Below are 24,956 nucleotides of genomic sequence, written 5' to 3'. Positions count from 1 at the left end.
GGCGCCAGCACAGGGGGGGGCAGCTGTGGTTTATCTTCCACTTCTTCCTGCCCCCACCCCAGCCCTGCCCAGGTCCAAGTAAATTATTCACAGGTGTTTCATTATTCATCTTATTATTAATAATAATAGCCAATACATAAATAAAAGCAGTCCCTGGGCAGGAGTGAGTGGGAGAGTGGAGTTGTTAATGGAAGGGGGCATCTGGTTATTTCAGATACCTGCAAAAATACTGCCATAAGGTATAGCATCAACTCCCTCCAGGACTGCATCTGTGCCCCCTGCACCACAGCCCCCTCTCCCTGTCTCTCTCCACATGTGGACCCAAAGCTGTGGAGAGCTCCTTCTTCCCTAGGGAAGGTACCTCACGCTCCCCTGTCTCCCCACCTGAGGATGGCTTATTTTGGATTTGGACTGTCTCCCCTTAGGGGGTAACACATTCCTCACCTCTCAGCTCTCTGGCACCTATGTGGTAAAATGCCCTACCTCTCCCCACACTGCTGGGACAGAAGCCACCAGGACACCAGGCCCCATATAACTGAGCTACCTTGTATTAACAGCGGCAGAAACAGCTTCTGCCAAGGCATAGATCTCTTAAAGGCACAGAGCTGGATCTCTTAGGCTCCCACTGTTTTGGCACAGCAGAGTACTGGGGATAAAACAACACGGACAGGTGTCTCAAACTAATGTAATAAAGGAGCAGGACCCCAAAGAAAATAGTAAGGAATGTGGCTAGGTTGGCTCTCTGGTATCCTTGCCCTTGATATTCTAGAAAGACTTGAGCTAATTTTTTTTTAACCTTAGAACATCAAAGAGAAATGTAACTAGGGAAAGATGGGGGCAAAGTATTACTCACTGTGACATTTAAACAGATTTAAAACTTTTTCTTCAAGTGCCACTTCATGGCCACAATTATTCCATCCACTGAGAGAGAGAGAGAAGGCCGGCAAATGGAAAAGGGAGTTGGGAACAATTGCTTCTCATTTTCTCTCTGTGTTTGGGGTTTACATTTTGTTGCTGATTCATCTTTAGGGATGTCAGGAAGCCCTGTGTGGTGGGGATCTTGGCTCAGATGGTGTAGTTTTGCAGGCCTTACCATTGCCTCCCGCTCCTCACTTCCCTTTGCTCCTCCCCCTCAAGGGAGGAGGAAACCCTCTTTGTGTTCAGCTTCCCTTCAGTGGAGCCACCATCACTCTCCTCTCTCTGGCACCCACTGAACCACATTCTGCAGCCCTGGCCGTGGCTACACGCCCTGAGACCTGCTTTGGCTCTCCTGCCTATGAGTCTTCTCTCTCCATCTAGATTGGGAACTGGTGGAAGGCAGGAGCCCAGTAATCTGGCCCCTCTTCACCCTCTGCAACCCCTCTTGACAGGCATGAGCACACAGTAGGTGCTCAGAATGGAATTTCTAGATACCTATAGCTAATCTGACTTGGAGGAGGGGGTGATGCTGTATTCATTCGTCTAGGTCCTAAGGATGGGGAGCTGCAGGGGCCCAGGCAGACTCTCTTCCAGAAGAAGTTCAAAGCCAGGGATGAGAACAATCCATCTAGAATCCACATAGCAGTTTAGCCTCCCTGGGCTGCAGGGCTTGGCTTGGAGACATCACCACACAGTCATTCTTGCATTCACGGAATGCTTCCAGTCTCCCCCTGGACGCAGCAGAGAAAGGACAGGACTGGGAAGAACCCACTGTCTAGTTAGAGACACCAAAGCTGTACCAAGTGAAAAGCCCCAGAACACCAAATGGCAACAGATGGTTAAATGTCTTCCAGGCCTGAGGAGTTCCACATGCAAGAAAATAGAAAACAATCCAAATTGTGTGGGAGAATCTGTGATGGGATTGTGTGGGCAGCAGCCTTGTTGGGGGAGAGCGGGGCTTGTGAAGGCAAGAGGCAGAAGGTGGTAGATGGCCAGAGAGCTGGGTGATGGCCTGGCCTAAGGCCTAGGAGGGCAAGAAGCAGCTGGTTCTCCAAGGCTATGTTGAGAACAAGCTAAAAAGAGAGCTGTGGTCTGCTCAAGTCTCTCCAGAGACCAGACCACTAAGTGTCTCTGTGGAGTGACTGCTCAGCCCAGACCTGCAGAGGTCAGTGGGGGGAGGCTGGAGACCTGGAGAGTCACTTGCCCTCTGCAGAGAGCTCATGGATTTAGGCAAAGAGGTTGACTCAGACAAGAGCCACCACACTAGGGCGTGAGGCCACCAAGGCGTAGAGTGAAAGGTGCTGGTGATGTGTGCCCTGGGAACCTGGAGAAGCTGCAGCTTGTGTAGGCATTGGCACCCCCGGAAGGCTCTCTGGTGGAGAGAACTCTGGCCCTATAGGAAGGTGGAGGTGTCAGCTTAGGAAGAGAGGAGGGAGGTTGAGGCAGTGGATGGAATTGCCAGGTCTGGTGAATGTAGTGGGTTCTCACATGATAGAAGGTAGATGCTTCTAGAGGGGGCTCATATGTGGAAGTAGGTGGGGTGGGCAAGATGTGGCTTTGAAGGCAGCCTCAGAAGTCTGTTTCTGGTCTTCTCCACAAGCTTAGGACTTCTCTGTGAATAATTTGGGAAGGTTCAGTGATACAAGAAGCACTAATTGAGGTGGAAAGGAAGAGGAAAAGGGTCCCTACCTTCTCTCAGTTAACTTCAGCAGCCTCCGGCCAGTGAGAGGAGACAATTGAAGGATCCCCTTGTCCTGTCCTGAGCCAACAGCAGACCTGGCCAGGCGAGCAAATGCATGGAGGGAGGAAGAGAACTGAGTTAGGATGCTATGTGTTTTAGGAAACCCAGGAGCTCCCCAGAAGGGACTGGGCTGCCTCTTATAGCTCAGACAAGTGCCAGGGCTGGCAAGAGAGGGGCCTTCGGGCTTCCTTCCTTGCTGGTTGAGCCCCAGGGACATATGGCTATGGTCTTGTGGGGATTCCTGGGCTCTGGGCAATGGTGGGGGGTTGCTTTGGGGAGTCTCTAGGCCTTTGGGTGGTCAGCATGGATATTCCTTGTTCCTGGCATGGGAACATGCTCCTGTTGTCCGCTTCTTTGCCAACTGGGGCTTTTCCTCACTTTTGCAGAGGACAGGTAGGAAATGGAAAGGCAGCCCAATAAGTGGGGTAAAGGGATCTGGAGTCCTGCAGCCCAGGCACCCTGCATGGGCGGGGGCCGGGAAGTGCAGGAGGAACCTGAGTTACGGCTTTCCTGGCCTCAGCTTTCTCCTCCAGAAAATGGAGACCGCTGTCCTTTCTTCCACCCTCCTTTCCTTCCTCACATCACATCCAAGAAGGTGAGACAGTGCCATGTCTGTGAGGCTGACTCACAGTTCTCATGTAAAAAAATAAGAGGAGAGCAGGGACTGAAGGTCAAAATGGGCCACAGAAAGGTGTAGATGAAATTAACTTGTTTCATGGAAGGGTTAGGAATTTACTCCTTATCTTCCCCAAATAATTCACATGTTTTCAAAGGGAGCCCTGGCCAGGCAGCACTGAGTTGGACAGAAGCAGGTGCCTTTACCGCTGCACTTAGGTAAAGCTGGCAGAACCAGACTCCTTGGCTTCAAAGTCTCCCACTTACTAGCTCTATGACCTTGGGCAGGTTATTTAACCTTTCCGTGGCTCAGTTTCCTCATTTGCAAAATAGGAAGAGGAATAGAACCTATTAAAATTGTTGTGGGGATTAAATGAGTAAATGCACGTAAAGGGCTTAGATCATGTCCTGCCAGCGGGTATTATGGGAGCCCCGCTAACAGAGAGGCCCCAGTCTGAGGGCTGGTGGAGGCCCCTCCCCCAGCATACTCGGGAGGCAGGGCGGCCCCTCTGGTGGTGGCGGCATTGGACCCAAAGTGGGTGTCCTCACTTGCTGCAAGGCTGTTTCTCTAGGTGCTCCTGGCGGGGGGGGGGGGTGCGGGAAGCCTTCCTGGAGGGCCAGGCCTGCATCACGGCCTCTTCTTGGGGCCTGCCCTAGGTACTGGCTGCCAGCACTACGCAGCCTCTTCTTACCTGAGAGGTGTTGCCGCAGCAAGTCCTTTTAATTGTGATGTTTTACTAATTAGTTTTTAATTATGTTAATTTATTGTACATGAGCCCTGAGGTTTTCAGACACTGGGCTCACTTTAGAAACTGGAATAGTAAGTTGTATTTATTACACGCACAATGCTGTGGATAAATGTCACTTTCTCATGGCCACGATTTCTCTGATAATGTTGCTGAAAACACGGCTTCTACACAGGCTTTTTAATGTTAATTCTCCCACTGCAGCCAGGCCCCCCAAGTCCAGCCCGCAGTCCTTCAGCCAGTGCCCTGGTTAAGACATTCAGCCTCTGGGGACGGTGCAGATGGTATGAAGGAGTGACATGGCTTGGTGGTATAGGGAGACCCCCAACTGGGTAGGGGCTCAGGAAGGTGAGCCTGCAGGACAATTACACCAGGCCAGATCTTCCAAGGGTTGTTATGTGGGGGCCTCAGGCTCACCTGCCTAGGTGCCCCCCCCCCCCAGCTCCCTCACCCAGCAGCTGGGTACAGACAAGAGCTTAGCAAGGAGGCCTCAGCTACATCACCTGGGGAGAGGGAAGGAGAGGCTGGTGGTGAGGATGGAGAGGGCACGTGGGCAGTCAAGTTGGGCCCTGAAGGTCATGGAAAGAATGTAGGCTGTTGTTCCAGGGATGGTCTGTAGCCTTGGGAGGAGAGGTTTACAGCAGGGCTGGCTCACAAGAAAGACTCAGGGTGGAGACTCACTGACCACAGGCTGACCGGTTGCTGATGACAGGGAAGAATGTGATCAGTGGTATAAGACTGGAACAAAAAAGTCACCTGGGTATTTATGAAGGATGGCTGAGAAGGGAGAAATCACCCCCAACACACATGTGCTGAACTGCAGGGGCACTATTTTGGGCCCATTTTCTAAAGATCATTTCTATATCCAAAGGATGAAGGTTTGTTACCACTAGTCACATTTAAAGGAGATGCCACAGGTTTTCAAGAACCACTCCCTCCCCCAAATAATTTCCAGATGGCAGCCTTCTTTTAATAAGCTTAAAGTCTTCCAAAGTGTTATAGTATATACATATATATATTATATACACATATATAAATTCTGGTCTATTACTGAACAGACACACTAATATAAATTTTGCTCAAAGGGTAAAATTTAAAAAAATACAGTCTATAAATACCACTGGGCATTTAATCCTTTAAAATATGTATATAAGACTCAAGTTTCTATACTATATATACACATATGCAAAGGTGCCTGCATTGTGTATAGAAAGAGTTTGGGCTTCAGAACCCTACCGGTCAGTTTTTCTTTTAAATTAATTAATTTATTTGAGAGAGACAGAGGCAGCTCAAGTGGTGAAGGCACAGAGAGAGAGAGAGAGAGAGAGAGAGAGAGAGAGAGAGAGAGGGAAAATCCCAAGCAGGCTCCACACTCTCCGGACTCAGGGCTCAGACTCATGAAACCGTTGAGATCATGACCTGAGCCGAAACCAAGAGTTGGATGCTTAACCAACGGAGCCACCCAGGTACCCCTAGGACAAGATATATCTTTAGCTTACCAGCAATATAAGTCATGTTCTCTGAGTCTCCGTTTCCACATCGGAAACATGGGCATAATAACACTGCGTACAGCTATCATGAAGAGATAATGAACGATTCAAAGAGGTAACTTAGTGCCTGCCACATAGCAGGTGCCCAATCAATATTAGCTATTACTTTTATTGTATTTATTCAAAAGTAAACTAAGTCTCTCCTTTCCAGGTATAAATATAAGCTGGCCAAAAATAGCATTTAAAAAATGTGTAAGAGGACACGGACATTTTCTAAGGGAGAGGGCAGTTTCGGTTTCCCCTCAGTGGTCCTCGCACTGTGTGGAGGAGAGGAGAGGAACCTGTCTCTGGTTGTGGGTACCATGTTGTAGGAAACGGTTTGGGGGAGGGGCCCCATGAGTTTCTCTCAACGTGGCTGCTCAGTGACGCTCACCTACATTCAGCTTTAGGAAGGGGCCCCACACTGTAGCACAGACCTGGTACTTCCCCCACACTGTCGGAGAGCCTGTACCCGGACACATGGGAGGCTCCCACACAGGCCTGCGTGACTGCCCGCCCCCCTCCCGCCGCCCCTTCCTGGGAAGGGGAAGGGTGGGCAAGCTCTGTGACTCACTCCCTGGCTCTGTGCCCTCTCGCTGAGTCACAATGTAATTGATCCCTCCCTGCGCCAGGTTTCTACTCTCATGTGACCCAAAGCAGGGTCATTTCCAGACCAGGGTTGGGGAGGCCTGGCTGGGGAGAGGCAATCCCGGGAAGGAGGGGCAGACCATCAGAACCGAGGATGGCACTGAGCCTTGTGCGTGACTTTCCTGGATATTTGCTGAGGTGTTGTGTTTGTAAGAGGGGTTGGTCTACTGCCTACCAACATATACATATTCTCTCATTGGCCTCCATTGGCGTTTCCACCAGGGTAGGGCTGTCTGTATAAAATAACGCCAATAGGAAATAATGAAGGTCTCTGGGCACCTCTTTGAAGATGCCCATGGTGTTTGTGCTTCTGGGACGAGGCTGGTCATCTTTATTTCTAAAATGAGTTGTGGGCTTGGGGAAGCTGAGGAGTGGGAGGTAGAAGGGTGGGGATGTGTGATCCACACATCATATGAGGGCAGTGTCACCCCTTGGGCCACAACCTCATGCCACCCTTGGCTCAGAAAGAAAAGGACGACCTCTCATCCTGATGCAATGGGAAATTCTGGCTGGCAGGGATAAAATCACAAGTACTGGCCTGGTGGCAGAAGGCAGATTTAGGGTCACCTCTGCAAGGTCTTCTCCGATAGACAGATCTGGGGTGTGGTTTATAGGCCCCTATCCAGCAATTGTCACATGGGCCTTGTTATTGACAGCATCACTGTCCCACCTTGGACAGGTCATGTAATCAATCCCTCTTGGTATCCACAGTTATACACTTGGCATAAAATTCTCTTTTTATCCCAGAGAGGCATCTAATGAATGTATAAAGCCCTAAGAAATAGCCAATGATATTGTTATAAACTTGCCCCCTCCTCATTTCCCTGTTGCCTGCCCTTGTCCTGACCTATGAGCTGGCAGCCACATGGTGGGATCTGTGCCCCTTTTGGGTCTTAGTGACAGTTCCCAGTCCCAGTTCAGAGGTGATTCCTGCTCAGCCTCTGAGAGCAGAGTCAGGGCTTGATGGGGTTTCATGTCAGGAGTCACTTCTGTGGCCATCGAGCAACAGAGGGGGCTTAATCCAGGCTCTGATGGGATTCAGGGAAAACTTGTGTGCCCTTGGGTCACCTGGTTCCCCTCTCTGGACCTCATTCTCTGATTTATGAGATGGGGATGGTAATCCTTGCTCCGTACCTCCTGGGGAGTGGGGAGGGCCAGAGGCAAGGGTGGGATGGCTTCTCAGAATGCAGGGTATTTATATTGTAGATCTGCTCCTTTCCCCACCCACCCTGTCCCTGCCTCTGCACAGTCCTGGACTCACAGCGGCCTTGAGAACAGAAAGAACAGCCTAGTTCTCACATCCATCCTCCTCCTCCTGATTATTTCTCCCAATCACACTTAATAGCCGCCTGGCTTTTGGCTGCAGCCCGGTATATAATAACCTGCAATTATTGTCCACTTAAGCTGTCCCCAGGGCCTTGTCTGTTGCGCTGCCCAGGCCCGCACCGCCAGCCTGCTGATTTCCCTGTCAGAGTCGTGGCCAATGGGAAGAAAGCCCCTGAAGGGCTGGACTGACAACCTGTTCCGCAGGGCTGTCCCCCTCCGCAGCTGCATCTTCTTCAGAGATGGGGCCTCAGAGGCAGCCTGCTCCAGCCACAGCCTCATCCAGCCTGGGTGCCCCACTTCTCTGGGCCATCCACGGCCATCCTCTTCCTCTGCCCCTATCCACGCATTGTCTCATTTCAGCCTCTGTGCCTTTGTCTACCCACACCTGATGCTCCTGACTGCTTATTATAGCCCCGCCCCTTTACAGGCTTAGTTCATTCTCTCTGCATCCTTATAAGGGAGGCATTGGCATTTTACATACCAGGCTACTGAAGACCAGAGAGGTTGGGTGTCTTTCCTAGGACCACACAGCCGGGAAGTGACAGATCAAAAATTCAAAATCAGGTTGGCTGACTCCACTGTTCGCTTGTTTAATCCTGATGCTGTGCTGTCAGCTGTCTTCATCACAAGTCCTGCCCCGCCTTAGTGGTGCTGCTCAGTGTTCCCTCCTTTGGAAAGCCGGCTTCATCACTGCAGTAGCACTGGTCTCCACTACTCTGAACGCTTGTGACCCTCGAGTTGGAACCAGGTGCCCTGGATCCCATGAAGGCAGATCATGAGTCCCCCTGCTTGCCCCTCCTCTGCCGTGTTGATTCACAAAGCATCTCTGTGCACAGACTGGATACAGCTGAGCTCCAGCCAGTGTTTGAGTCTCCCCTTCCCCGAACTTTGCCTCATATTCTCTTAAGCCTCTCTCCCAGAGCCTGATCCTTCTGCTCCTGACAAGTTCCTCCCCTACCTGTATGGTAGACATTTGCATTATGTCTATGGCTCTACCTGGCCATGATAGTGCTGATGCTGATGCTGATGACATAAGTCGACCCTAGGCCGTGAAAGGACATGTAGCTCCTGTGCCACCCCGTTGGGAGAGGGCAGAGTCTGAGGGTGTTGGTATTATCACACCATTCAGAATCTATTAATTAAGTGACCAGAGGGACAAAAGAAAGTGTCCAGACCCTAAGTGAGGGCCTTTATCCTGAGTGCTGGCTATCTTGGCATGTGTCTGTGTGTGTGTCAGTGAGCGCATATGTATGTGCGTGTGTGTGTGTGCAGGATCGAGTGCGGTGGTGACAATGGGCTGTGTGGCCTGTTGGGGCCTAAGGTGAATGGAGTCAGGACTCACCCGACTGTAGGCTAGAGGGACCTAGGGCCTGAGAGCTGAAAGGCTTTGAAGGCTGCTGTGTGCAGAGGGTCTTCCTGGCTGCTGTCGTACCAGCGGTTGCACTGAGCTCTGGGCTGTCAGTGGCGGAGGACCAGGAGGCCTGTGGCCTAGTCCACCTACCTACCTAGGCCCCAGGCTGAATGTTCCTCTCCAGCTTTGCCCCAGGGACACTTCCTTTCCCCTTCCAGGCTCACTCACCCTTTGCCTGAATGTTCCTCACACCTGCTCGCATTTTTCAGTTCTTTGTCTTGGATACAGATTCTCAGCAAGAAGACTGTTGGGATATAGGTTTTGGGGAGCCCAAGGCCCTCTCTGGTCCCTCAAATCTTATGGGCTAAGTCTGAGGCTGGCCTGAAGGTGAACTGCCATGAGGATCGTCTTGTGCCTCAGGAACGAGCCAGGCTTCCCTCTTGGATGCCACCATAGAGTCATCGGTTCAGAGGGAGGCAGTGGGCCTTCTGCCCTGGCTTCTGGCCAGCCACCCTGGTGCAGACCCTGTCATCTCCCAGCCCTGCCCCGACTCTCAGGCTGGAAATGCCCCTGTCATCTGGCCATCAGCCCAGGGGTGAGACTCTCCTGAAGGGCTAGGAAGGGATCCTCAGGCAGGGGCAGCACAGGTGAGCACAGGGGCCAGAACCAGCCATGCCACCTGCCACCTGCAGTAGCATTTGGAGACTCTACATTGATGGGGCAAACGTGCCATGGTCTTAATTTTCTCTAACTGCCATTTTATTCTCCTGCCCCAGGGCCCCATCTCTTCTGTGTCAAGGGGACAGAAAGCCTTCAAAAGTGCTTGTAAAGGGCCACTCACTCTCTTTTCAGGGTAATCCTGTCTTATGTGGGCAAACCATCCATCTTTGGAGGATCTCCTCCCCATCTCCTCTCCAACCAAAATGGCAGCTGAGGTGAGGGGAGCTTACATACCCTGTGGTGGGAAGGGGGCCTTGGGTTGCCCTTGTGCTGTCATTGGGGACCTCAATGGGCTCCCTAGGGTCTGGTAGCCATGGTCTCCATCCTGGGCACCCCAGAGTGGGAGTTGGCAGGCTCCTTTGCGCATGAGGCTCCAGCCATCATCAGGATCACTGGGAGCCTGAGTCTCAGCTCCTCCTACACTCACCTGCCTCATTCTCTTCCTGGGTTTCTTAAATTTTTTTTTTAATGTTTATTTATTTTTGAGAGAGAGAGAGAGAGACAGAACATGAGTTGGGGAGGGGCAGAGAGAGAGGGAGACACAGAATCTGAAGCAGGCTCCGGGCTCTGAGCTGTCAGTACCGAGCCCGATGCTCAGAGCCTGACACAGGGCTCGAACTCACAAGCCATGAGATCATGACCCAAGCTGAAGTCTGATGCTTAACTGATTGAGCCATCCAGGCACTCCTCTTACTCCATTTCTTGCCCTAGATGGCAATCAGAAAGCTTCTGGAGTTCTCCCACACGTTAGGGAAAGAACTGATGAAATTCACATTAACTCATTTTTCTGCCTAAGCCCACTCTCCTTTTATCCCTCTGGGTGGTAGCCCCAGGTTGCCCAGATCCACCCAAGCAGGAGATGGGCCCGGTCCCCAGCTTTCAGCTTCCTTTGAAAATGTGCCTTTTTCGCCCCCCTCCCCTTTCCCTGCTTCAAGTCCAACTCTGGGCAGATACCTGCCCGCCTACTCTTCCTTGTCTTTATTTCTGGCTCTTCTCTCTAAACTGGGAAGGCTTCCGTGGTCTGTCTATCCCCACCCCCCACCTTCATCACACACAAGGTCGAGGGACACTGGAGGATGATCCTACAGCCTCGTCAGCCACTTTGTGAGCCCAGCCCAGGCACAGCACACCTCTGTGTATTGAAAGGGCAGCAAGACAACCAGTGCCATCAAGAACCTACAGTGAGGTCAGGTTCGGCAGAATTGGCTTAGAACATTTATAATACAAAAACACCTGGGGTGCCTAGGTGGCTTTGTCAGTTAAGCGTTAGACTTGGGCTCTGGTCATGATTTCACAGTTCATGGGTTGGAGCACCGCACTGGGCTCTGTGTTGACAGCTCGGAGCCTGGGGCCTGTTTTGGATTCTGTGTCATCCTCTCTTTCTGCCCCTCTCCTGCTCGCACTCTGTCTCTCTCTCTCTCTCTAAAATAAATACACATTAAAAAAAAATACCCCAAATATTTCCCTCTGGGGTTGCTTTTAAAACTACTTTTGGTCATTTGAAGAGTAAATCTTTAGCTACTTAGAAAGCTTGACAATCTAAAATGATTCATTTGTCCAATGCTAAGGTTAGTTGAGATTTAGTATTCACTAGTATGTACGAGAGGTGTGGCTGCAGGCCGGTCCGGCAACTTTTGTGTGGAATGTCCCAACGTGCTGTAGCCATTCTCCTCACTTATAGGCACAGCATAGCGCTCACCCTCCTGTGTGTGCACACAAGTGTGTGTCAGAGTGTGCGTGCACGTGTTTGTCAGGGACACACGTGTGAGCGTGTCTTCCTCATTGGGGTTTGTTATATTCGCTTTGTGCTGATAATGCTTTTGGCCTCTGGGGGTGCTATATATATACAGATGCAAAATTTGTGAAACACAGGATTTTCAACCTGAAAGGAACCTTAAGCATCTCCTAATCCACTTTTCTCATTTTACACAATTAATTTCCGAGGAGGCAAAGTGACTCGCTCCAGGGTGAGATATAGAAACCAGGTTTCTATCTGTCTCTCACAGGCACACACACACTCCTTCTGCAGTAAGAGATGGCTATTTCCTCCTTGTTCTTTGACTCCTCCCCCCACCTTTGACCAACAGTCTGTCTTTCCTCCTCCCCATCCTGCTCCAGTGCTCCTGGGCTGGAAGCTGAGGCTGGCACAGGAAGTGGAGAGGCTGGCTCCCAGAAAGGCTGCCTCAGCAGCTGGCCAGCCCAGGGCCCACCGTGTACTTGGGGAGGTGGAGGCTCAGAGTGTTACCTGCTTCCCTATCAGCCAGGATCCTAGGGGAGCAATGCCTCAGTCCTCAGGGAAGGCCCAGAGGAAGGAGGGTGGGTTGGCACCGCTGTTACGCAATCTGTTTTCAGCCTGGTCCTCTTTCCCTGACTCCCTTCCGGGGTGGAGATGAGGGGGGCTGACATTATCATGGGGACGGAACTGGTTACTTCCTGGCCTTTCTTCCCTCTTGAGTCCTTTACTGTAGCCTGAGCCGTGTGGCCTCCAGTTCAGATACCCCATTTGGGAGAACAGTCACACTCTTAGTCTCCAAGAGGCACAGGAACAAGCTCCTTTCTATTCCTGACATCCTAATGCCACTGTCCGGCTCCCAATCCTAAGCAGGCTCCGTGGAAATGACTGTTTTGATATGTCTCATTCTCCAGAGGGGTACAGATCTCCAGTTTGGAACGGAGCTTAGGGGCCACTCCCTCACTCCCTATTTACACCCACTGCAGGCATCCCTGACAGCTCCCCAGTGTGACAGGCCAGTTCCTTTCCAAAGGCCTGCCCTTGCTCCCGGCTCTCAGGATGCCACTTCCCCTCCTTCCGTTCTTGCCAGAGGTCTTGAAATAGGTGGTTCCCCTGGCTTTCTCTGCTTCTTTGTTTCCCATTTGTTCCATAATGCGTTTAGATCTGCCGTTGCCTCTCCCACTTTACTAAAATTACTCTTAGGAAAGTCATTGGTAGCTCCCTTGGCCGAACCAAGGTAGCTATCTCTTTAGTCTTCATCTTATGCTATTAACCACTTGTTTACAGTATCTTCTTTCTCTTCCAAGAAACACCTTGTGTCTCTTTGATTACCTTCTACTTCCAGCTGGTCTCCTTGACAGCCCAGTCCTTAAATGTTGGGGTTACCCTGGTTGTGTCCTTTAATTCGCCTTCTTTGTATGCTGTGCAGTCTCCTAGGGACACCACATTTAGGATGGCAATCCCCTGTCATGCACTGATGTTCCCATGAACATGTCCAGTCCCCTTTGTCTTACGGAGCCTCAGCCTCTTATTTACAACTGCTAGAGGTTTCTGTCAGGAGACTCTCATACTGAGGGATTTTCCCTTCTCATGAGGAAAAAGATCTCTCCCACCCGAAGTCCCTATTTTGGTCAGTGCTCCATCACTTAGTCATCTCAGCCAGGATGTGATGCGTTCCTGACCATATCCTCTCTCTCATCCTGCAGAAGCCTTTGGTCACCAAGTCCTGGCAGCTCTTCTGCATCTTTTGCCTCCTTCCTACCAGATCCTCATTTTGTCCTACTTACACCACTGCCACAGTCTTCCAACTGGTCTCTGTGCATTGGCCTTGCCTGCTCTGACCCACGTGTACTTCACTCTGCACCCAGAATGAGCTTTCTATAACATAAACATGGTCACACCAGTTCCCTTCTTAACAACCTTCGATGGCTCCCCACTGTCTCCAGGATAAAGCCCAATCTCGTTGGCTTGGTATTCCAGAAGCCTCATAACTCGCCCTGGCCCCTCCCTTCTAGGCCTGTCTTCTCTCACTTCTCCCTTCCTCCTGTCCTGGGTCTCCAGCCCCAGCTGGTACCAGTCTCATCCTCACTCGTCATACTCCTATCATGTTCTCCAGATGCCCAAGGTCTCTCTCAGTGTCACAATGGTCCCTGTCCTGGAAGCATCGGCCCCTTTCTTTTTCTAGCTAACTGAGGCTCAGTTTTCCCATCTTTCCTCAAACACCACTGCTTTAAGGAGGCCTTATTGCCTGATCCCAGAGTCCACAATAGGTAACCCATCGTACACTCCCACCACACTCTATATTTTGCAGCCATCTGCACTGTTGTCACCGATTAATTACTGGTTGATTCCTCCTCACTTCCCCAGTCCCAGTAGACTACATACTCCTTGAGGGTATGACTGTCCTTTCTTGTCCAGTTCCTCACCCCAAAGCCTGGCACCCTGTGCATACAATAGTCTGACTGGGTGACTGGAGGGCTTCAGATATGTCCATCTGAGTAGGATCTTGGTCCTGTAAGTGGGCAATAGGGGCAGAAGGTTGTCCCCACTATGATGGTGATTAATGAAGTTTTGTGTTTTAGGAAGATTAGCTGGGAAGCTTCATGTAGGAAGGTGGTATCAGGGACCGGGGGGCTGGCGACAGTGTAGCCATGAGGCTCAGGTCTAAAATGAGTGACTTTTCCTCTCCCATCCCATGTTTCTGATGGAGAGTCCAAGAGATGGAGTCAATTCGTGCATAATTGAAAATGAACAAAATCCAGGAATGGGCTTATAATAAGCTCAGCACATAACTGTGAAATGACCTTACCTTATCGTGGGAAGGTTTTCTCTCACTCTCTGCTCTCTCTAAACATGTTCCTATTTCATTCCCTGGCCCCCATCTCTTCCTCTTCCAAGGGTGGAATCTAGAAGAGAATGCTCTCTGTTTAGAATAACATTCCTACCTGATTGGCTGCTGACTTGTTAATATTATTGTTATTCTCTACAATGCATATGCAATTTTCAGATATCACATCTGGAGGCTTCTACCCCAGAGAAGAATAAAATTGCAGCTGAAAGTGTCCAAAAAGTGGTTGGATTTCTGAGTTTCAGACCAGCTAAATTGACAGCTTTTTCCGGCTCTAATTTCTGTGATAGGAGCAAGGAGCAACCTTCACAGCTCTCTCCCCTGGCCCATGCTCTCCAGCCCAGTGACAAGTTAGGAGGCTGCTTTGCTACTCTTTGTGATACTGGGTTCTGCCCCATCTTTCTAAAGCAATCTTATAAATCATTGATGAGAATATTTCTATTTTTGTCTTAAATATCCTAGCCAAGAAAGCCTATGAATACTTTCCAAATCAAGTGCTGGCATTGCACGATGCTTCCTCATTGATGGCAGCCCCATTTCATTGTTTTTTCACTTCTTGGCTCTTCCATCCATGTCAGCAATGCCAAGTCTCAGCTTGTGGGTGGGGCCTGACCCTGGTGCAGTACCTTCTGTGGCCTCCCTTTCTTGGGCAGAAGCTCCTTTTTTTTCTTCTTCTCCATGGCTGCCCCCCCCCCCCCCCCGCAAACCTCCATCTTAAACCTTTAAACCTTGAAATGCTATAAATTGTGACTGGTATTTATTCTCAGCAAGGTTTCCTCCTGATGTGCATCCTGCCTCTGGAAACACCACCCCTCCATCCTGATCATCATTCATTCCATGCCTAGGAATTCAACTCACTTGAATATCAACCTACATTTGAAGGCATGGAGTTCCAATATAAAAAAGACACTCTCCTGTAGTGCCTTCCAAACTCTGTGAGTTTATAAGAACCGTGTACCCCTCATTCACCACTATATTACCTGACACATGGTAAACAGTCAACAAATATTTGTTGAATAATAAATAGGGGAATTAATGAATAAATGAGAGACCTAAAGGATTAGATTCCTTTACACACTGGAGCTCCTCCGTCCCCTAAAACCATCTGGACCTGACACTCTAAGATGGCTAATACAGGGTTTACTGAGGTTCATTGTAAGTCTCTACTGAGAAAGTAATATGGTTCAAATGCATCTTTCATGATTACCCTCAATTTGTTCAGATTTTTCTTTCACTTTGATTTTTCCTTAGCCTTCATATTAAAATTTTACATTACCTGGCTCTTGCCTGGGCATTGCTTAGTTTGGTTCCTTCATCTGAGTAAGGCTTGTATTCCTTACCAGAACAGAAACACTTGGAGGGAGAAACTATGTCCATTTACTTCATAGCCCAACTACAGGACTTGATACAGTGGGTGTTTAATAAATGGTTTCCAACTGGGTGATGGAATGAATGGGTCCCAAGGCTGACATCCACTTTTATTTTTAACATTAGAGGTTAGAAGTTAAGCCCAAGAGGGAATGCACGTATATTTTCAGTCCACGGTATCATGACTTGCATAGCATCTCTGTCTGATAGCATGAAGTGTTATGGATTCACATAGTTTGTTTAGTTGTGTGGGTACATAATAAGAGAAATGTCTGGTAAATCAAAATTATCCAGGCCACTGTGTGATTTCCATTATCTTTGAAATATGTAGATCCTTTAGAGAAGTCATTTCTTGGTATTTTGATGACGGTTTCAATAACATACAATATTTGTGTGACTTCCATGCCGATGGGAAATGATGATCCAGAAACTCTGGAACTGTCCATCAGTCCAATACAGCTTGGATTGAGGCTCACCATGGTCAACAACGGAGCTTCCTGCCATCAGTGCTATACTCTCTGCCCCAAGGAGCTTACAGGGCTGGGGAGGCAGGTACATGCCTGTGGCTCAAGACCAAATGTTGTAAATATTTGAGTACATAGAGAAGGATGGGGTTACTTTTCATCAGAATGATGAACATTCATGCTGAAGTCAGCATTTACACCAAGTTTTGAAGGAGAAATCTATTCTTACATGCCAGGACTATGCCTAATTTCTAGTAGGTGCTCCGCAAATGTGTGTTGGCAGCCTGAGAGAAGACTGTGGTGTTCCAGGAGGAGGGAAAGAGTGAGAAACAGTAGAACAAGGAGAGCAAGGCTCATTTGGGATGCAGTGAGTCATGTTCTGGGCCTGAAGCTGAAGCCTGGGGTATCTGAGCCAGTAACTGGGATGGCTCTGGTTGGAGGCTGAGTACAGAAGTCCTTGAGTTGAGCTGAGGATTTTACACTTCAGTCAGAAGGCAATAGGAGTCCCCAGATGCATCAGAGCAGGTCTGAGCTGGGCTTCATTGAGCTTAGGCTGCATTCATGAGAGGGCTGTGTTGGGGTAGAAGAGACTGGGAGCAGGGGAATCCTTATGAGGCAATTTCAGATGATTGGGTGTGAGTAAGCAGGGTTGTGAGCAATAGTGGCTGTGGCAAAGGGGCTTTGTGAGGAAAAAATCTGCAGATTCTGCCTTCATGGGCAACTCATCCATGCAGCCTCTCCTCCTCTCCTTTCCTCTCCCTCTCCTGTTACCCTCTCTCCTGTCCCATAGCACCACCTCCTTCAGGAGTCTGACACCTGCACCTCTCACCCCACAGAGAGGCTCTCGCTTGAGGGGAGAGTTGACTTTAGGCATGTACATGTGGATGTTCATTTATTAAGACCCCAATTGATTTATAATTAGTTATTTAATGCTTTCCTATGGTCCAAAAGGATTTGAGGAAGATGGTGTGAATATATAACAAGTTTACCAACCAAATGGGACCTGCAGATCCAGCATGATTTCTTGTTTGACAGCACAGTTGAGAGTAAGAGCGTTGGGGTAGGTAGACAAGCGGGTTTGAATCCTGACTCTTCCAGTGGCCAGCTGCATGACTGTCAGCAAGTTACTTGTCTGCTCTGAGTCTCAGGTCCCTACCTGCAGGGTCAGGATGAGCATAACCTACCTCCCAGTTTTGTTGTATGGATTAAGTGAACAGTTTTGTTGTATGGATTAAGTGAGATCAGATGTGTAAGATGATTAGTGTGGGCACCAGGCCACAGAAAGCCTCAGACAGACAGTCAATATGAGAAGATTTTACCTCACTGTAACTCTTATTACTCTTTTGGGCATCACTGGTCAGGTTGGGAGGGTCTTTCTACGTGGGTATTCTACATTTCCTAAGTCCTTACCAGTTTATCCTCTATCTGGCCACCTATCTCACTGATGAGATAAAGAACCACATATGTTCCCCCAAGGCGTGACTTTCTGTCTGGTTCCTGATATTCCCCTGCATCAAATCCTGCCTTTTTTTTTTTTTTTTTTTTTGACAAACTGGCATAGGAGAAATACCAGAAAGTGATAAAGGTGCTAGCATTTCCCTTTAGGACTCATTTATTAGGTGCACCCGGTAAAGACCTGGAATACAAAATAAGACTTCACCTCTGTCCTCAGAGACTTCGTGTGGGGGGAAGGGAGGCACAGACATCTACATAGAAAATCACAGAACAATGAAGCTGGTGATAAAGAAGGGTGGATGCAGTGCTGTGGGAATAGCTCAGGCTATGTTTGAGCTGGGTCAAGGTGCAGAAGTCCACATGGCAGACAAGGTAGGGAGGTGTTCTGGCCAGCAGGGAGGATTGGTGATCTGGGGAGTGTGCCATGTTGGGGAAAACCCAAGTAGCCTGGTAAAACCAGACTGTGGAGTTCCTCATCAAGTGGACAGGAGATAACAAGTATTGGTGAGGATGTGGAAAAAAGTGAGCCCTTGTACACTGTTGGCTGGGAATGTAGATTGGTGCAGCCATTATGGAAAACCAATATGGAAGTCCCTCAAAAACTTAGAAATAGAACTACCACGTGATCTGGCAGATCCACTTCTAGTTCCACTTCTACTACCCAAAGGAAGTAAAAACAGGATTTCAAAGAGATATCTGTACTCCCATTTTTACTACAGCATTGTTCACAATAGCCAAGATACAGAAATAACCTAAGTGTCCATTAACAGATGAATGGATAAGGGTGTGGTGGGGCACCTGGGTGGCTCAGTTGGTTAAGCATCCAGCTTTTGATTTTGGCTCAGGTCATGATCCATGGTTTGTGAGATCGAGCCTCACATAGGGGTCTGCACTGATGGTGTGGAACCTGCTTGGGATTCTTTCTCCCTCTCTCTTCCCCTCCCCTGTGCAAGTGAGTGCACACTCTCTCAAAATAAATAAATAAACATTAAAAAAAAAAGGTGTGGCATACAATATACAATGGAATATTATTCAGTCATGAGAAAGAAGGAAATCCTGCCATTTGTGACAATGTGTATAGACCTTGAAGACATTATACTAAGTGAGATAAGTCAGAGAGGCGAATACTATAGGATATTACTTACTTGTGGAGTCTAAAGAAGCCAGACTGGTGAAAAACAGAGAGGAAAATTGTGTTTGTTAAGGAGTAGGGAGTGGGAGAATAGGAGAGATGTTTAAGGGTGTAAATTTGCAGCTAGAAGACAGATAAGTCTTGGAGATCTAATGCACAGTATGTGAGTATAAACAGCAATATTGTATTATAATCAACTTGCTAAAAGACTAGATATTAATTATTCCTACCACAAAAAAGAAGTAATTTTGTGGTGTGAAAGAGGTGCTATCATTCAATGGCAATCATATTATGGTATGTAAATGTATCGAATCAATAGGTTGTACACCCTAAATTTATATAATGTTATATGTCAAATATATTTCAATAAAAAATAGAAGAAACTATACTAATCCTTAAAAAAAAAAAAAAAGATTGTGGAGTTCCTAATGGGGCATTTGTGTATCAGTAAGGGTCTAATAGTGGAAAAATGGAAAAAAAGGCACTGGGGCAGGTAAACTGGGAAGCCTTTTAATGGGCTATCCAGGTGCTTCTCCAATCACTCTCAGAGCATCACCACTTTCTCCTACAATGAGTCTTTAATATCAAGCTATGTATTATATTTCCTGTTATGAAGCTAAAATGAAAAATGAACAGCTTATTTTGCCAGATTTATATTCAATGTCTTAATTTTCTTTTATCCCTTTTATACTCTGGAGAGGGGTATTTAGTGTCAAACTGTTTCTGGCTTCATCAGCCCAGGGCATCACCTACAGCCGTATCTCCTACCCTTGGCAGAGGTTTAACAGATGGGTTATTAAACAGCTGTCCCGAGTGCACCTGGGCAGCCTGTCCTCAGGCTGAGAGTCTCTGAGGGTCCAGGTGCTCCTAATAAGTGCTCCCAGCAGTATTGCAGGGTGATGGTGGGAGGTGGCCCCAGCAAGGCCATCTGAGAAGTGCTTGAAGAGTATGTGTGTGGGAGGCAAGTGCTGGCATGAACACCCTGCTGGCTTCCGGAACTGCCCTGGTGACTGTGGGACAGACTGGCCCGTCCTGAGACCATTTGCAAGTGCTTCGGGTCCAACACTAGGCCTTGGTACCATCTGGGTCTAGGGATAGTTCTTGGTTTGTTTGTTTGTTTGGTTCCCCATCTTGCATATGTTTGTTTCCACTTCTGCTAAACGCCAAAGGCTGGGAATCACGGATATTGTTTTCCCTGCCAAGTGAATAAAGAGTTCAGCTTCTTCCTCACAGTTTCGAAGGGCCATGGATGTGAACTGCTGACCCCCTAGTATCATTTCTCCTTTTCCCAATTCAGACCCCGTTTCCTGGTCAGGCGTGTCCAATGTCTCATTTCCAACTGCACTCCTTTGAGCCTGTGGTTCTTGCGTCTGCCTGCGATGGCCCCCTTTACCTCACCATGTATTCCATCACAATCTGCTCATTTTTTGGTCCAAGGCCCAGGTTCAAACCTCCTGTTAAAGTCCTCTTGACTTTTTGTGCCCTCACATCTTTTCAGAGATCTGAAGTGGGTGCCCCAAGAGCACTTAAGGGGCTGAGAACTCAGATGGGAACCTCACGGTTAATTCATGTCTAGGAACACACTGGCTTCCCACACTCATCATCAGCTTCCCAATGGTGGGGACTTCGTATTTTTTGCCTTCTTGGAGACAGCCTTGCCTCATAGGACAGGCTGCAGGAGTGGTAGTCAGCTAGCATGGCTTAGCAGTGGGCTGATCTTTTTTGTTCTGTGTTCTGTTGATGTTTTTGGCCCTTTAAAACAATCATTCTGATGCAGAGAATCAGATATGAAATCCCAGCCTTTGAGCTCAAGGAGTGCTGGGCAGGCATTTTGCTGCATTCTGACCTCCAGAACCCCACCGTCCCCTTCCTGGCAGCCTCTCTTGGCTGCCCTGACTCTGATATTGTATTTGGCAGAACTCGAGAGGCTTTTCTGTATGTGTGACCACAACCTCTATCCCAGAGCGCCTACTGTGCAGTCTGTCCCGTGCTAGGTTCCGGGTGCAGATGGGAGAATAGAAGACTTGGATCCTGCATTTGGATGCTTGGGATACAGCTTCCAGCCCCATAACAGTGCTGGGGGGATAGGAGGTTTGGACAGGCAGGGAGGCGGGGAATGCCATTCCAGATGTGGGAGAGGAGTCTGTTTCTTTTTGCCTCTAGCAGAAATCCTTTATGATCTCTCTGGACCTCTGTTCTCTCCTCTGTCAAATGGGCATGACCAACTGCTCACTGGTGCACAGGACTGCAGGCCAGTGACTTGAGGCAATGTGACGCCACCTGCGCTCCTGGATAGGAGAGCCGCGGCTGAGTGGGGATAGGCTCCCCACTCACCATTTGAGTGAGCAGTGCCGCCTCGTCAAATTTAAACTTCACTTATCACCGCTTTACTATTCCCGTTTTCATCGATCGTTTGATGAGTGGGTTGTGCTCGTTTTTAAAAGCTTCTGAAAAAAATCCTGGGGTAGTTCTATGGTTAGAATATTGTTAAAGCGGAACGTACCTTTTCCTCATAGCGTAGCCCTTTCCCCGAGCGCATGTGTGCGTGCGCGCACGTGTGTCAGTGCGTGCGTGCGCGTGCGCGCGCCTTGGGGAAAGTTACGTCGCAGGGGCTTCTCCAGGCCCAAGAGGATCGTGGATGGTGGGGATGGTTGAGATACTGCAGTCAGGAGGTTGGTGGCTTTTGGTCCATCACTTTTAAAATCAGCTATGAATGAACCTGAACTTAGAGGTGCCGCAGAGGACCTGGAAGTCTAAACCAGGGCAAGGTTTAACTTGGGTTTAATTTGGGAAGTACGCGTTTGTTCCTAAACGTTGCACTGTGCTCGGGTAGAGCTGCTTACCCCAGCTGCGGAGCGAAAGGCTGTCCTCAGCCCTGGAGGGCAGGATGAGGACCCCGAGAAAGGACTTGCGTTTTGAATCAGATCAAGGATATCTTTGGATAATGGGATTTGAGGAGCAGTCCTGTCCTTTCCTGTTTTACTGGGATTTTTTTTTTATATGTTTATTTTTAGAGAGTGTGTATGTGTGCGAGTGGGGGAAGGGCAGAGAGAGAGGGAGACCACAGAATCTAAGCAGGCTCCAGGCTGTGAGCTGTCAGCACAGCCAGACGCCGGGCTCAGGCTCGAACCCCGGAACTGTGAGATCATGAGCTGAAGTCTGACGCTTAACCGACTCAGCCACCCAGGTGCCACTGTTTTACTGGGATTGTTAAGTTCAGGGTATGGACTTTGAAAAATTGACTGTTTTTGCTTGCTTGCTTAATTAATTAATTAACTAATTAGTGTTCTTGCTTGCAGACAGACTTATAATTTTAATTAGTTGCTAAGATTTAAAAAGAGGCTTCAGAAGGTCTGGGCACATTGGGCCCTTGTTCCTAGGGCCGAGCAGACAGGACATCACCCTGCAGGTACACCTCACTGCCCACCTGCCTGGGTCTCTAGGCGATTGGGTTTGCAGGCCTGAGGGGAACAGCATCGGTGGGTCTCTCCTACGTTGACTGGTTATAGGTAGTGTACCTCAAAACTATTGTTTTAGTTTATCATAACCAGCTTTCTGAACCTGAAGCAGCTGCTTTTACTACCCCCCCCCCCCACCGCCATTGCAAGCTTCTGCAGTTTCTTCACTGTGTTTCTAAGTATGGGGGTTATGGACTGAATTTTATGTCCCCCCACATCCCCCCAAATTCATATATTGAAATCCTGACTCCCAATGTGATAGTGTTAGGAAGCGGGCCTTTGGGAAGGGAGTAGGTTCTGAAGGTGGAGCCCTCATGAAGGTGATTAAGAGAGATCCCTTGCCCTTTCTACCATGTCAGTGAGAAGATGGCTACCCATGAGCCAGGAGGTAGGGCGCACCAGACTCGGAATCTGCTGGCACTTTGATCTTGGACTTCCAGTCTCCAGAACTGTGGGAAATGAATGTTTGTTGTTTACGCACCCAGTTTATGGTATTTTTGTTATAGCAGCCCGAACACACCCACACACACTGGGTGTGATCCAGCAGCCAGTGGGCTTGAGCAGGGGAGAGGGCAGGGCTGTGCTTGGCTGGATCATGGAAGCAGTAAGCAGGGGGTAAGCGTTAAAAAAAAAAAAAGGAAGTTCAGATAGTGGAGTTGGGGGCTGGATATACAGATTCAGTCCTGGGCCGGGAATCTATAGGGAGATATGGAGAGCTTACAAGAGTGTTCTATATTTGAAACGCTGTTTGGCTCTTCAGATATAAATTCCCTAGAAATTTTGCCTGTATAGGGAAAAATAATCCCCCCACCCCGCTCTGGCATAAGAAACTTGGGAGAAATGAAAATATATGGAATCCTATTTTTAACGTATTTTTTCAATAATATTGTCACTTAAAAATTTATGAGTGTAAACACTTATTAATTATAAATTGTTGATAATATATGCATAGAGATGTGAAAACATAGAAGAGAGTCATATGCTTTCAGTAGAAAATGAGGAGATCTTTACTTAAAAAGTTGTATCTTTTCTAGAACATCACACATCCATTTTGGATACTCCGGGAGCCAGGTCAGGGGACCTCCTAAAGCCCTGCAGCTCTGAAACTCTATGAAAATTCATCTCCTTGTTTCCTATCTAGTAAGATGGTTAAACAGTTCTATAAAACTCTTGTCTGTTCATTGGTTATGCTGTCTCTAGCTGTGCTCTAACTAACATCGTACTAAGAATTGCATTTTTCTCTCTCCTGACTTAGATTTAAATCTTGCAATCACCGCTGGGAAGTGAGCTGTATCATCTTGAGAAATCAGACCACAGAGTCGGGCCTGCAGCTGGCAGGCTAGGTCATCTTTAATCGCTTAACCCTTCATATCAAAGGATGGGTTGTAGCAGCAGATTCTTCCTCAAGAATTTGCCGTGGCAGATTTTCTCAAGGAAAAGCTGGGAGTTAAAATGAAGCAGAGTATGTACAGCAAAAACCTTGCCTCGTAAGTTGACTTTCATACCTATTCACATGAGTAGTTTTATGTGTATGTCCATGTTACTCTCTCTTATGGGGATGTTTCCATATGTCTGGGACATGTGTGGCTGTGATATGTATGTATGTGTATATTACTGTGAGACTATGCAAGATGCATGTGTGGCTGTGAGTGTGTGAATGTGTGTGGGTATGTTATGTGTCTAAGGAAAATTCTTTCCTGTCTTATGGATTAAGATCCAGGCTGTTTAAGGCTGATTGACAACATGGTCACGATAATTCCCTTTATACCCTTGGGTAGGGCCCTATTAAACTGACTCTGGACTTGGCCGTGTGCTTTTGTTTTAGTCAATGGAATATTACCAAATGTGACACAAACAGAGATCTTAAAGGCACATGTACATTGAAGTTGTCTTCTCCTGCTGCTCTTGGAAGCCCTTAACCAACACAAGGTCAATGAACCGGGGCAAGCCTTCTAGAGACATGTGGCCCAGTGATACCTGCCACCCCAGATGATAGCCACCACCAACTGCCAGTCACACGAATGGAGCCGTCCTACGCCAAGTGGCCCCCATCCCAGTTGTGAGCTCTCTGCAGCCATAGGAGTGAGCACGGGGGAGGCTGGCAGGAGAACTGGCCTGCTGAGCCCAGCCCAGTCCAGATTGCCCACCCGCATAATCACGAGTTAATACTAAATGGTTGTTGTTTCCCATCACTAAGTTTTGGAATGGTTTGTTACACAGAAAGACATAACTACCTGATCTGGTTGGTAAGAGAGGGAAAAGCCTCTCCATTGGGGGAAGAGGTGTTTGGTGAGAACTTGTAGGCATGAATCACAAGAAGACATGTAATTCTGCTTAAACATTCTTTATACTCCTGTTCTTCTTTTATGAGTTTAAAAACATAAAAATTAGCTCTTATTGGAGGACCTACTATTAATTCTCGCACAGAAATGCACATTAACAAGTCAAGTGTGGGCAGTGCTGGCGTTCTCCAGTGATACTTTACTGAGGCCTTGGATAGAAAGCCAAGAAGAAACCAGCCCAGGGAGGATGCTGAGGATGCTGCACTGTGACTTGCTCCTCAGCAGCGAAAGGATTCCCCTCATCCCCGCTTCCAGCTCGTCTTCATGGGGTGGGCATCACTTCCGCACCTGTTACCCAGGAGCGCACCCCGGGCGTCTTGACTCCTTGAAGAACAGTGCCTATGAAATGCGGCTCTGAGAGAAACAAGATTCTCTTCGCTGCCTGAGGCCTGCCTTTCGGGAACCTGCCACCTCTTTGGATAATTGACTCTAGGGATGCTTGTCCCTCTCAAGGGAGACCACGTGCACTTCCAGGGACAAGACTTTTACCCTGCAGACCACAACAGGGTATCCGGATGTAATTATAATGATTGGCCTAATCGAGATGGCTCTACTCACATGTA

At 48.4% G+C, this 24,956-nt stretch overlaps 1 long non-coding RNA gene across 1 annotated transcript; it reads left to right on the top strand.

Annotated features, from left to right (window-relative positions):
• The first annotated feature begins 6,218 nt into the window (after nt 1-6,218).
• Nucleotides 6,219-24,230, top strand: LOC125914663 (uncharacterized). The gene is made up of 4 exons (XR_007455382.1): nt 6,219-6,306; nt 23,086-23,191; nt 23,307-23,538; nt 23,877-24,230. It is a non-coding gene; the product is annotated as an uncharacterized LOC125914663 (long non-coding RNA).
• Nucleotides 24,231-24,956: the final 726 nt, after the last annotated feature.

Source organism: Panthera uncia (genome assembly GCF_023721935.1).
Source record: "Panthera uncia isolate 11264 chromosome D3 unlocalized genomic scaffold, Puncia_PCG_1.0 HiC_scaffold_8, whole genome shotgun sequence".
Classification (NCBI taxonomy): Eukaryota; Metazoa; Chordata; class Mammalia; order Carnivora; family Felidae; genus Panthera; species Panthera uncia.
The sequence above is the reverse complement of the archived record's forward strand: the minus strand, read 5'-3'. Positions and strand labels throughout refer to the sequence as shown.